Here is a 13,981-nt window from a genome sequence, read left to right on the forward strand (position 1 = left end):
CATTCTTTGTTTTGACTAGAAAGTTTTTCTGTTGTTTCTTCAGGGCTCATTCACGTGGCTCTCTTCACATGGTCTTTCATTCCAGACTTACAACATAGAGGCCCAGGGCAGTGTTCTAGAAGGTGACAAAGGAAGCTGTAGAGCCTCTCTAGGCCTCATCCACAGAAGTTGCACTAAGTCACAGCTACTGCATTCGGCGGTCAAAATAAGTCACAAGGAAGGCTAGCCTAGACTCAAGAAGTGGGGAAATAAAGTACCTTTTGATAGTTAAAGTGGTAAAGGCACATTGCAAAGAGGCACAAACAAAAGAGGCATGATACACTGGGAACAAATATTGTAACAATCAAACATATGACATTTTTATACTTACATGTATATGTAAATTTTTGTTTGTCCACATAGTCAAAGAAATATAAATAAGTATAATTAGTTAAGCAAATTCATGGTGTGCAGATATGACAAACAGGACCACATCACTCCCTTATTATTGCTTTACAGATTAAAGCCCAAGCCCCTTGGCCTGTACCATTTCTCCTATATTACAGTATCTCCCATGAGATGTAATGAAAACCAAGCAGAAAGATAAGTCATTTCTAGCTGAAGTGGTTGGACTTCAAGTTAGTTGTGGAATCTGAACCAGGCCTTGAAAGAAGTGTCTGAATTGATGGCGAGGGGCAAGTAGGCATAACTGGTAGTTCCCAGTCTTATTAGCACTAGCCTTTTAAAAAACTGAAATACAGCATACTGCAGAAATAAATGCAGTATCTATCAGAGGTAAAAATATCCCTCTATCCACCACCCAAGAAATAGAATATTACAAGTTACATAGAAACCTTTTATGTGACATCCCAATAATTACACTGCCCAACCTCTTCCCCAGATGTTACCACTCATACTAACTTATAACCATAGATCTGTTTTGAATCATACATGAATGAAATTATATGTGTATTTCAACCATTATATTTGTAAGGTTTATCTAAGTTGCTTGTAGAAGTAGTTTGTTCATGTTCATTGTTATATTCCGCTTGTGGACAAGCTGCTCTGTCCATTCTGTTGTAGCTATTTGAGTTGTTTCTACTTTGGGGCTGTGTGTGCATGCGTGTGTGCTAAGTTGCTTCAGTTATGACCGACTGTGCGATACTATGGACAGTGGGCAGATAAAGTAGATTTGTAGTACCAATTAAATGCTCAGTTCTTCCAGTTTTCTTACACTAAGGTTAGGATTGATGAGAAAGGAGTGGGACCCTGAGACATTGAATAGGGACAGTTGGGCAGACAAGAATGAAGCTTTGGGGCAGCTCTGTCTCGTAAGTTGATTCCTACTGTCCTCAGAATTTACCCTCGCCACCTCCCAGTTCCTCCAGGCAAATCCCGACATAGCATCCCCATCAGAGGAGTACACAGCTTGCTCTGGCAAGTGATAACCTACAGAAGAATTAAAGATCTTGCTGTTTTGACCAGTGAGAACCTGAGGAATTAAATTTGAAGCATCTCATCCAAGTCACAGACTTGGTACTTCTTGATGGGGAGAGATTTGGCTCCTTCAAGGAAGAATCCTGCAATGCAGCCACAGCAGTATAATCATTGATCTTCTCTAGACCCAGTGGTCTCCAAACTTGTCTGGACATAAGAACACCTTAGAATTCTAAAGCCAAGGATACACCCCAGGCCAGTTAACTCATCATTTCTGGGGGTAAGACAGGCCTTTCTTTGTATTTTTTAAGCTCCCCCAGTAATTCCAGTGAGCAAGTTAGGCAATCATTGTCCTAATCCTTCTCCAGTGGCTATTTATTGGTTAGAATAGGGGCCCCCAAGAAAGTCGAGTGACAGATGGAGTCCAGGCCTGAGTCTGGCTAACAGCCCAGAGAGACCCATACTGGTTACTTCTCCAACCCCAGATGTGTGGTAAGAATGAATACATTTTAATAACTGACACAATCTTCATTTTCATTTCCTGACCAATGGAATGAGTGTTGTTATGGTAGGTAGGACTAGATAGAAGTTCAGAACTGATCGATACCACTCCCTCTCAAGACAGTAAAAGAAAAGCAGTACAGAAGTTAGTGCCCCTGTGCTGGCATGACAACTGATAGCATATTCCCATTTAAATTCCGTGTGTGATCACCAGGTGGATCATGGAGATGACAGTGTAAAAACCAGATGGGTAGTGAAAGATGACAATGGATTATTGCAGAGCTTAATCAGGTGTGGGTGGAGGTGGGGGGCAACTGCAGTTGTTCTAGCTGTGGTATCTTCATTGGAAGAAATTAATATAGACTTTGACATGATACATAGGTATTGATCTGGAAATGTGCCCTGCCCCCACTCCCACCTCCTTTCTAATCAGTAAAGAAAATCAAAAGCATATTGCACTTAAATGACAGCGACAACGGTAAACCCTAACTGTCTTGTCTCAGGGCTATGTCAACATTCCTGTTGTTTCTGTGGTGTAAAGGGACCTTGATCATATCACTATGCCACAGAATATCATACTAGTCTATTATAGCAATGAAATTATGTTAAATGAACCTAATGAGAACGGAGTAGCAAGCATTCTGCATGATTTGATAAGACATATGCCTGCCAGAAGATGCGGCAATAAACCCAGGACTGCACCAAGTTTCTAGGGTTGCAGTGGCCGGAGACATGTTTGAGTATCGTTCAAATAAGTAATGGGTAGTTGTGTTTCCTACCACTACAACAAAGAGAAAGGAAAAAAGGTGTAGCAGACTTCTGGGGGTTCTGTAGGCAACAAAATAAAGCACATTTGGGTGACCTGCTCTAACCTGTTTTCTGGGTAACCGTAAGATTGCAAGTTTTGATGGGGGGTGGCCTTGTGATTAGGCAGGTCGATTGGTACTGGAAGTTCACGTGGTAAGAAATATTAAATGAAGACTTCGGTAAGTTCCCATAGGGGAATTACAACACAGACCCTTCGGTTTGGAAATAAGGACATATCTTCCTCAGCCAACAACATTTTCTTTTGTTTCTTTGAAAGGCTGCTCCAGATTTGCTCCTGCTACCTAGTAGGATGGAACACCTGACCATGGGACATCAAGTGACTGCGTGAATAATCAAACCACCTGTCGTGAACTGATGTTATCTGATTCACCAAACCATACAGCTGGATGAGCACAGAAGCAGTCCACTCCCTGTTAGACTGGGAACTGGCTACAGCTAAACTAAATGAGCAGGTGACTCAGACTCCTGTAGTCCCTGACCCTGCTCCTTCAGCATTTCTCCCCCAACCCATATAAATTGGCTTCAGGAGGAGTTCCTTCTGACCAATTAATGGAAGAGAAAAAAAGTGTGGGTCCTATTCATTCTTGAAAGAATCTGCAGTGAGCTGGCCACAGCTGGATGTGAATGGTCAGTAAAACCACCACTCATCAGTGGCCCCAACACATAACAGTAAAGGGAATCTTTCCATAGGGAATAACTTTAGGAGACATGGCCTGAGGTAAGGGTATATACTTGTCACTGGCTTATGAGTTGACAGGCTAGACGAGAACTCAGAACAAATCAGAGAACTGGCCAGTTATGATACAATAACCTGCAAATTAGGGATGCTGGCCTAAACAATGAAGTATATGCTTAGAATCCATAATCAATATATGGTGCTACCTTCCCCAGAAGGTGTATAGAGTGGGGATGAGAGTAGTCCCTCTATTTTTCAGTATGATTAATTTTGTAAAAAAAAAAAAAAAAAATCAGGTAGCATGTTTTCCAAATTTGGTGAAAAGCATAGAACTATAAATCCACAAAGCTCAGTAAATCGCAAGCAGAAAAGTTACAATGAAAGTCACACCTATGCATGTTATAGTCAAACTGATAAAATACAGAAAAAAAGCATCCAGAGAAATTATACATTATATGCAAGATGACAGTTGTATTTTTTTTAAATAAGCTTTTTAATGGAAGCATAACATATGTATAGAAAACCACAAATATAGTTGTTTAGCATGACATCACAAAATGAAGGTAACTATAGTCACCACCCACATCAATAACTATGTCCATTCTTAGTCATTACTCTTCATCCTTCCCAAGGGTAATCACCATCCTGAATTCTAACACCAAAGATTAGGTTTGATAGTGGTTAACCTTTATATAAATTGAATGCATAATGTATCTTTAGTTTTTGGCTTCTTTTATCTAACATTGTAAGATTTATCCATGTTGTTACCTGGAGCAGGTAACATTCATTCATTCATTTTCATTGCTATTCAGTATTCTACTTTATATCACATTTATTTATCCATTCTATTCCTGATAGATATTAGAGATGTTTCTAGTCTTTGGCTATTAGGAGAGCTTCTATGAACATTGTTGTGTATGTCTTTTGGTGTACACACATACGCATTTGTGCTGCATTCTCTTATTATGCCTAGTAAACCACTAGAGGAATTTTTTGGTCCGTGAAGCATCAGTCTTAGTGGCTTTGGAGGCTTTAGTACTCAAGGGAGGAATGATTCCTAGGAAACATGGTTTCAGTGAATTAGAAGTGGACATGGCTTGCTGGCAGGACTTTTTCCTATCATTAACCAACGAGGGGGTGGGGGTGGGGTGCAGGGGGAACACTACTGACAGAAGAGAAAGAGTCCTTTTAAAAGGGGGAGCTTCGATTGCTGTTGCTTAGTGGAGTGAGTAGGACTTTATATGGAATGTCTGATGTTCACCAGTATTCTCTTGGCCAACAGTCAGTGAAAACACTAAGGTAACCCAAAAAGGACCTCCACTTGGTTTCATCTTCTAAGAATGAATGTTTGGATCACCCTACCTGGCTCAGACGGTAAAGCGTCTGCCTGCAATGCGGGAGACCCGGATTTGATCCCTGGGTCGGGAAGATCCCCTGGAGAAGGAAATGGCAACCCACTCCAGTACTCTTGCCTGGAAAATTCCATGGATGGAGGAGCCTGGTGGGCTACAGTCCATGGGGTCGCAAAGAGTCGGACACAACTGAGCGACTTCTTTTACCTGATAAAGAATTCCATTAAGCTTAGGTGCAAGCAAGGAGTGAGAGAAACCTAGATGGGTGGTGATAGAAAGCAGCTATGCTCACAAACCTAGTCTTCATGACCAGCTAAAACACTGTTTTATGAAACTATAAATTACGTTTTGTTACTTATTTCTTTTCTCCCTTACCATATATGAAGAAGTCTGGGGTGGATGTTTTTGGCTTCAGATGAGAGTGTGACTGAATTGATACCACCCCATGATCAGCTATCACCCGTAGCTGATAGAAGGAGTGTATGGTGGAAAAGAGTTGAGATTAGTGCTTATATTCCCCCTGGCTCCCTCCATTAGAGGTTGCTCTGAACTGAATGTGTACCGTGACCAAAGAGCTTTGCCTCTCTCACCTTGAACTCTTGACAGTTCTCTCTCCCTCAAGACTTTGGTTAATTTCTTCTGTCTCTTGGAGCTTAAGAGAGGTACAGTTCCCCTGTTGTTAGCCCTGGATTACAGAACTACCCTTGTAATTCTCTTATACCCTATACACACATTTGTAATTAGTCCCTCTGTTTAAAACAAACAATCCTGATTGTGTTACTTGTTTCCTGTTAGGGCTCTTGACACGTGAGCTTTATATCTCCTGTATTGTGTCTTGGATATTAGCATAGCCAGTCTTTCTTTTAGTTTTTGCATATCTCTTCACTTTAAACTTTTCTGTATTCTAATATTTACCTCTTGAAAACAGCTTAAAGGTGTATCTTTATAAATCCAAGGCAACAGTCTTATCTTTTAATTGGGATAGTCAATTTAATGTTATTACTGATATATGAGGCTTTAAAGCTGCTATCCTACTGTTTCTTGTCTCCCGTGCTCTTCACTCTTTTTTCTCTGCTTTCTTCATCCTTTGTGATGCGTCAGATTTATTTATTCCCCTTTTCCTTATAGTTATGTATTTTTGTTGTTGTTTAGTCGCTAAGTCATGTCTGACTCTTTTGTAGCCCCACGGACTACAATCCACCAGGCTCTTCTGTCCATGGGATTTCCCAAGCAAGAATACTGGAGTGGGTTGCCATTTCCTTCCAGGGGATCTTCCTGACCCAGGTGTCAAACCTGCGTCTCCTACACTGGCAGACAGATTCTTTACCGCTGAGCCACCAAGGAGGCCTGCATGTCTTTTTACTATAGTTTAATTGCTCTAGAAATTAGACTGTGCATCCTTGACATCTAAAAGTCTAGTATAGGCACTTCTCTGGTAGTCCAGTGGTACAGACTTCAGTGCTGTGCAGGATCAATGATAACAGCACTTATCAATGCTGATCCTGGTACAGGATCAATGCTGGGGACCCAGGTTTGATCCCTGGTCAGGGAACTAGATCCCACTTGCAAAACTAGAAGTTTGCATGCTGATATAGAGTTCACATGCCGCAACGAAGACCCATCGCAGCCAAATAAATTAAAAATAATAATAAAAAAATAAAAGTCTAGTATACTTTAGTACTTTATCCACTTCCTGGACAACGTGAATACCCTTGACCACTTTATCCCCTCTTCTCAATTTATGTGTTGTTAATGTTAAAATCTGTATGTTTTAAATACCACAATAAGTCAGCATTGTTTTATAAAAGTAATTATTTGTTGACATTTACCCATATATTTTCTTTACTGTTCTTCATCCCTTTCAAAATCTAAGAACTTCCATCTGAGAACATTTCTCTCTACGCAAAGGTTACTCTTTCCTCCAAGGCAGAGGTGAAAAAAGTGAAAGTGAAAGTCTGGCAGTTGTGTCCGATTCTTTGCGACCCCATACATGGAATTCTCCAGGCCAGAATACTGGAGTGGGTAGCTGTTCCCTTCTCCAGGCGATCTTCCCAACCCAGGGATTGAACCCAGGTCTCCTGCAATGTAGATTCTTTACCAGCTGAGCCACCAGAGAAGCCCAATTTTCAGTTTCTGTTTGTTTGAAAATAGCTTTATAGTGTCCTAACTTTTGAAAGTTATATCATCTGAATATGAATTCTGTTTTCTTTTAGTACTCTAAAGATAGCATCATTTGGTTCCAAAGGAGCTGTCTTATTGTCATTCATTTGATAGCATAATTTTCTTATCTACGGATGCTCAACATTTCCCCCTCTTTGAATATCAGCAGTTAGCATCTTTCACTTTTAGCATAGTTAACATAGTTCACTTTTAACATGAAGTGCTTAGGTGTTATTTTCTTTGCCTTTTCCTTAAAGGTTTATAATGCTTCTTGAATCTAAAGCATGATGCTTTTTGTTTATTTGAGACAGCTCTTTCAGTATTGCTTTGTTACAGTCCCTCATGCTTCTCCTTCTGGGTTCTTATTATATACCTATGTGGGACTTTTTTTTTTTTTTTTACTCTGTATCTCCTTTTAAATTTTTTCCATTTTTCATCTTTTAGTCTTTTTGTTAATCTGTCTGCAGATTCTTCTGAATTTTCTTCCAGTTCCCTAATTTTGTCTTCAACTCTGTATAATTGGCTATTAAATCCATTCACTGGGTTTTTGTTGTATCTTTCAATAATAGAATTCCATTTGGTTGTGTTTCCATTCTCCACATACTTACTCATATTTTAAGTTCCTGAACAGATTAATCATAGTATTTTGGGGAATTTGGGGGAGGGCTGTGCCACATATCTTGTGGGGTCTTAGTTCTCCCCAGCCAGGGATTGAACCTGGGCCACCTCAGTAAAAGCCCTGAGTCCTATCCAGTGGACCACCAGGGAACTCCCTAATTACACTGTTTTAAAGTCTTCATTTCATAATCCCTGTGAGTCCTGTTTCTATGGTTGCTTCTCTGTCTTGTCATGTCATCTCATATACCTGATTATTGTTTTATGTGTGCTGGATATTGTATATAAACAATTGTAGAGATATTTTGAGGCTTGGGATAGCATGAGTTTCTTTTAGAGAGGATTTTTTTACTTCTTTAGGTAGCGAGGGCCATTAGCATCCTCAGATCACTGCAATCCAGTTGAGAATGGAGATGATTCAGTTCCAATCTATTTTTGGTTCACTCTGACTTGTAGGGTGCAGCACGTTAGAATCTCAACAGAAAGACTGAGGTGCTTGTCTCTTGGTGAGCCCAACTCTAGTTTTTCTCCTCTTCTACCCTCATCTAGGTCTGTGAGCTTGCAAAAGGCTTTGTTCTTAGTTGCTTCTGGAAGAGACAGAGGCCTCCATCAGAGAGGCTGTAAGCGCCTCTCCAACCTGTCTGCCTCTGCTAGGTCTTAGCCGCGAAATCCTCACAGTTTTGAGAGCTTTCCAATGCCTTCAGACAGATATATTTCTTTGTTTTGTCTCAGCTTTCCTGGTTGTTCTCAGCAGAAACGTGATCAAAACCACATAGTCCTTCATTACCAGAAGTGGAACGGCAGCGGTCTCATTTTTTTTTTTTAATTACGGTATAGCTGATGCACAATATTGTACTAGTTTCAGATATACAACACAATGATTCACAATTTTTAAAGGTTATAGTCAGTTTATAGTTATAAATAAAATAACCATATTCCCTGTGCTGTACATCCTTGGAGCTGATTTATTTTATGCCTAGTTGTTTGTATCTCTTGATCCTCTACTCCTATTTTGCCCCTTCCCCAGTCCCTGTCCCCTTTGGTAACCACTAGTTTGTTCTTTGTACCTGTGAGTCTGTTTCTTTTTTGTTATATTCACTAATTTATTTTTTATATTCAACATATATATGAGATCATACAGTATTTGTCCCTGACCTATTTTACTGAGCGTAATACCCTCCAAGTCCCACTGTGTTGTTTGCAAATGGTAAGATTTCATTCTTTTTAATGAAATAGTATTCCAGTGTGTGTGTGTGTGTGTGTGTGTGTGTGTGTGTATATATATATCTATATATCTCACATCTTCTTTAACCATTCATGCACTGATGGACATTTCTGTTGCGAAGACTTTTTTTTTAATGTCAAAAATTTTACCGCTGCTTCCTGCCCCCTCTCCATCAAAACACACAAGGTAGTAGTTATACATATACATGGTCTATAAACTATATATAAATAATGCATATATATATAATAAATGTTCAGGTCCCTGAAATAATTGTTACTCAGGGATATGTAACTCAGAGAAGGGAAACACTGCTAAAAGCAAAGGCAGTCTCAGGAAAGTTAAAAGTTATGTTCAAAGAAACGAGAGAAGCCCGGTATGATTAGAGATTTCACATATGAAACAGAGATAAGATTCTGATCTTTACTGTCTGCATAATAGGAAACCATTGGCAGCTTCTTTATTGAGATATCTTTCAGTAAAAGCTGTGTTTAATCTGATACTGATACGCAAGATAGAGGTAAGAGTAAAGGCAGAGAAAATCACTACAAATCTAGAGTAATGGACCAAATATGAGTTGATGAGAGGCACCATAGTGTAATGAAAAGAATGGTGACATTAAGATCACAGGACTTGTAATTACTGGTCCTGTCAACTTAGGCAAGTAATTTAACTTCTTACTCTGCTTCCTGTTTACATGCCAGTCACCTTGTAGGCCCTTCAACAGGATGATGAACTGTTTATAACTTCTGCGTTACTCACAGAAGTATACAAATACAATGATGAAAATATTTTAAAATGTATATTAAAATGTATGCATTTGAAGGCCCAACACAGAGACTGATAAAAGAAAGATAAAAGAAAAAAAAATTAACTCCAATATTGAATCTTGAAGACTAGAAAATACATTCATCTAAATATGTCAGTTAGAAGAGGAGCTGATTTTGGAAATCAGGAAAAGGGTTTGTGAAAAAATAGTGATTTACTTAATTTTAATTGTGGAAATGTTCAGCAGGTAGTTGTTAGTTACATTTACTAGTTTCATGTATTATTAGGTATTTTTCATGTGAGGTCATTTCATTCAGTCTCCTTCATAAATTTTTAAGTTCTTAGAGAAAGAAATTATTTCCTTGGGAATTTGTATTCCTCTTCATTTTTAACTTCAAAAAAAGTTTGTACCTACCAACTAATTTGATAAAGTTTGATTTATTTTGTCCAATTCATTGGTAAAGTGATTATATAGGGCATTGACTGGTTTAAAGATTGTTTGGTCCTCTCAGTTGAATACCAAACTGTAACTCTTTATGTACCTCACTCTACAAAGTTGTCATGCTAGTACCTTACCATAATCCAGGCAAACAGTTTCTTTAACCTGTATTTGAATTCCATGTGAGACATAAAAATGTCTTATAGAAAGTCATATGTATATGTTTCTTTTATATTTTAAATGTATATGCTTTTCATTTGGATCCTGAAATTTAAGATGGTTTCTATTCCTCCTGAAATCCTTCGTTTCTCTTAATACTTTTAAGTTGAGGTACAGTTGATTTATAATGTTGTGTCAGTTTGAGTTGTACAGCAAAGTGAGTCAGTTGTACACATACATGTATTCACTGTTTTTTAGATTCTTTTCCCGTATAGAGGCCATTACACAGCACTGAGTTCCCTGGGCCATACAGTAGGTCCCTATCCGTTATCTGTTTTATACACACATGTTGTATGCATGCGTGCTAAGTTGTTTCACTCACGTGTAACTCTGTGCAACCCTATGGACTGTGGCCCGCCAGGCTCCTCTGTCCATGGCATTCTCCAGGCAGGAATAGTGGAACGGGTTGCCACACCCTCCTCCAAGGCATCTTCCTAACCCAGGGACTGAACCTGCATCTGTCTCCTGCATTGGCAGGCGTGTTCTTTACCTCTGGCACCACCTGGGAAGCCCTATTTTATACATAGTATAATGTGTGTATGTCAATCAATTTTTCCCTCTAGAACTTAAAAAAAATAAATTGTAATGAACACTCAACTGTATCAGTCACTTAGTATCTTTTGTGCTTTAAGAATTTGCCTCTCCTGCCCAGTTTGGCATCTCTAGACTGCTGTACTGTGTCACCAAATCTGTAACTTTAAATTTCTGATGGCATCCGGAATCTTGGTTAAGTTTGGACTTCCTCTCGTATCATGGTTTGCTCCTTCTCATTGTAGTCTAGTTTCCTCTATTCCTACATGAATAGAAATTTGGTAATATAGAGCTGTTTACCTTTCCTATTTTTTGCCCATTATAATTTTCTGTGTTTAACATCCTTTGTAGTAATTCTTCTACAAAAAATATTTTATGTATTTTTTTTATTTCAGATCACAAAAATAATACATTAGCACCCTTCCTTACCCATTACTCAAACTTTGGCATTCTCAACCTTAGGAAACTTGGAAGTAAGAAAAAAACTGAGCAGCAAGGAAGATAGGTGTTGTAAGCTTTGTTCTGTAACAAAAATATTGATCTGTTCTTGAGGAATTGTTTCACAAAGGTGAATTCTCCATGTAACTGAAGCTTCATTATCCATCATGGACAGTAAGTTAGTGTAGTTTGAAGGGTCTTTACCAGTATGCTGTAAGTTTAACAACTAGCCTCTCCAGGGTTAAAAAAAAAGTTCTGATTGTGATGTTTGCTAATTCCAGTGGGGTTAAATACTCCCACTGTGACTCTCACTTCAAGCTAACACAGGACATCACTGAACACAGAGTTGGAAAGAGGGGTGGACTATCAGATTATAAGATTTCCCTCATGTGCACACAACAGACATAATCATAAAAACATGGATAATAATGAAATAGTAAACTAAAAATGAGTTTTGAGTATTTATTATTCAGTAATATTGGATTTTACTATATTGACTCATTGGAAAAGACTCTGATGCTGGGAGGGATTGGGGGCAAGAGGAGAAGGGGACAACAGAGGATGAGATGACTGGATGGCATCAGTGACTCGATGGACGTGAATCTGAACTCTGGGAGTTGGTGATGGACAGGGAGGCCTGGCGTGCTGCGATTCATGGGGTCGCAAAGAGTCGGACATGACTGAGCGACTGATCTGATCTGATCTGATCAGTTTATATAATTTCTGATAATGGCTGTGTTTAAATTCTGCAGAATTCTTAAACTTTTTTTTTTTATTTCATTTATTTTTAAACTGAAGGATAATTGCTTTACAGTATTGTGTTGGTGTCTACCAAACATCAGCATGAGTCAGCCATAGGTTTAACCCTTCTGAATCAGCACTCCTGAGGCATCGTGAGCCAGCCCTAGCACACTGCTGTCGATGCTCTTAGCTGTGAAGTGACAAGGACTGACCAGTATGAGTTGAAGTGGTTCTGCTAGCTAAAGCTAAACCAGATTTAATACTCAGATTTATATAGTGAACCCTGAAATTCCACTGTCACACAAAGTAAAGTCCTTGATAAAAATAAAGTCTACATATTCTTCGATGTATATGCTACCTTGTTGTGTGACTTGGTTACTTCTTAAAATCTTGGCTGCTGTAAATGTTTAATCTGTGTTGCCTGTAAATAAATACTGACTAAAGGAACCCAACAAGCAGTGGGCAAAAAAATGGACATAGACATTTCTTCAAAGAAGGTATATGAATGGCAGAGCAGCACATGAAAGGATGCTGAACATCGTCAGTCACCAGAGAAATGCAAATTAAAAGGACAATGAGATACTACTACATACCTATTAGAATGACTAAGATTGAAGACAAATCATAAGAAGGCAGGAGGAATTGGAATCCTCATACACAGCAGGAAGGAATGTAAAAAGGTATAGTCACCTGAGAAAGTGTAGCAGATTCTTAACAAGTTAAACACATGCCTACCATATGATCCAGCGATTCCACTTCTAGCTATTTACTCAAGACAAATGAAAGCACATGTCCATATGAACAATCATACAAGAATGTTCATAGCAGTTGTATTTGTAACAGACAAAAACTGGAAACAACCCAAATGTCCACAGGTGAATGGATAAAATAATTGTGGCATATCCATAAAATGGAATACTACTCAGCAACTTTAAAAAAAATGAACTATTAAGAGACACAACATAGATAAATCTCAAAACAATTATGCCAAGTGTAAAAAGCCAGAGAAGAGAATAGGGCATACTCTTATGACTCTATTTAAATAAAATTCTAGAAAGTACTAATCAGAAAACAGACCAGTGGTTTCCTGTGTATGAGGGATAGGAAGAACGAGGGGGAGAGAGTTCACACAGGAGTACAAGGACACTTGTAGTGTCATTTTGATTTTGGTGATAATTTCACAGGTGTATACATATGTCAACTCATCAAACTGCATACTTTATATGCAGCTTAGTTTATTGTCAATTATATTTCAATAAAGCTATTAAAAAACACAGTCTACTCTCATATGACCAGGAGACATGAGCAAAAAAGGAAACTGCTTTGTTGTGCATAACTTAGTTGCATCTTTCATGGTAAAAATGTATAGGTCCTTTGGGCAGCCCTAGGCATATCGCTGTTGTCTTTATCACATGCTGTTAGGCCAGATTCTCTTCATCTGAGTGCCTGTCTTCACATTTATCTCTAATTAAACTTCATATTGTTTTTGTTGTTTAGTCGGTAAGTCATGTCTGACTCTTTTGTGACCCATGGACTGTGTAACCTGCCAGGCCCCTCTGTTCATGGGACTTCCCAGGCAAGAATACTGGAATGGGTTGACATTTCCTTATCCAGGGGAACTTCCCGATCTGGGGATCGAACCCACATCTCCTGCATTATTTGTTTTACATGTGACTGTTACAGTGAGGCTTCAGTATTAATATTCATTAGATCTTTGGTTTTTCAGACCGTGTTTAATGAACACTAGGGATACCCACAGAACCATCTGAGGTATCCTGAGTGGAAATGGGGAGTGAAGATGGAAGGAAAGTGATGATCTGAATGGACAAGGCTTCAGATGTCAACCCAGGCACATTCTTTGTTTTACAGACTTAAGGACTACTGGGGAGGAAAAATAAAATATGAAAACAATGTAAATTTTACAAGCCAAGCTCAGAGCTTGATGCTTGGTAGATGTTCAGTAAATATCCACTAAGTGAATTTTGATTAAATGTAAACTGCCTCTCCTTTCTACACACCCTCTTTCTCAATTTGGCATAAAAAGTTTTATTCTGTCATTTGAGTTTCTTGAGATG

The 13,981-nt window shown here is 38.8% G+C and overlaps 1 long non-coding RNA gene across 1 annotated transcript in view; it reads right to left on the minus strand.

Annotated features, from left to right (window-relative positions):
- LOC132345481 (uncharacterized) overlaps nt 1-13,981 on the minus strand; it is a 30,561-nt gene that overhangs the window by 2,160 nt on the left and 14,420 nt on the right. The window contains exon 1 of the long non-coding RNA XR_009494833.1: nt 1-13,981. This exon is cut by the window's right edge and continues 14,420 nt beyond it. This is a non-coding gene — a long non-coding RNA (uncharacterized lncRNA).

This window comes from Bos taurus, chromosome 6 (assembly GCF_002263795.3).
Source record: "Bos taurus isolate L1 Dominette 01449 registration number 42190680 breed Hereford chromosome 6, ARS-UCD2.0, whole genome shotgun sequence".
NCBI lineage: Eukaryota > Metazoa > Chordata > Mammalia > Artiodactyla > Bovidae > Bos > Bos taurus.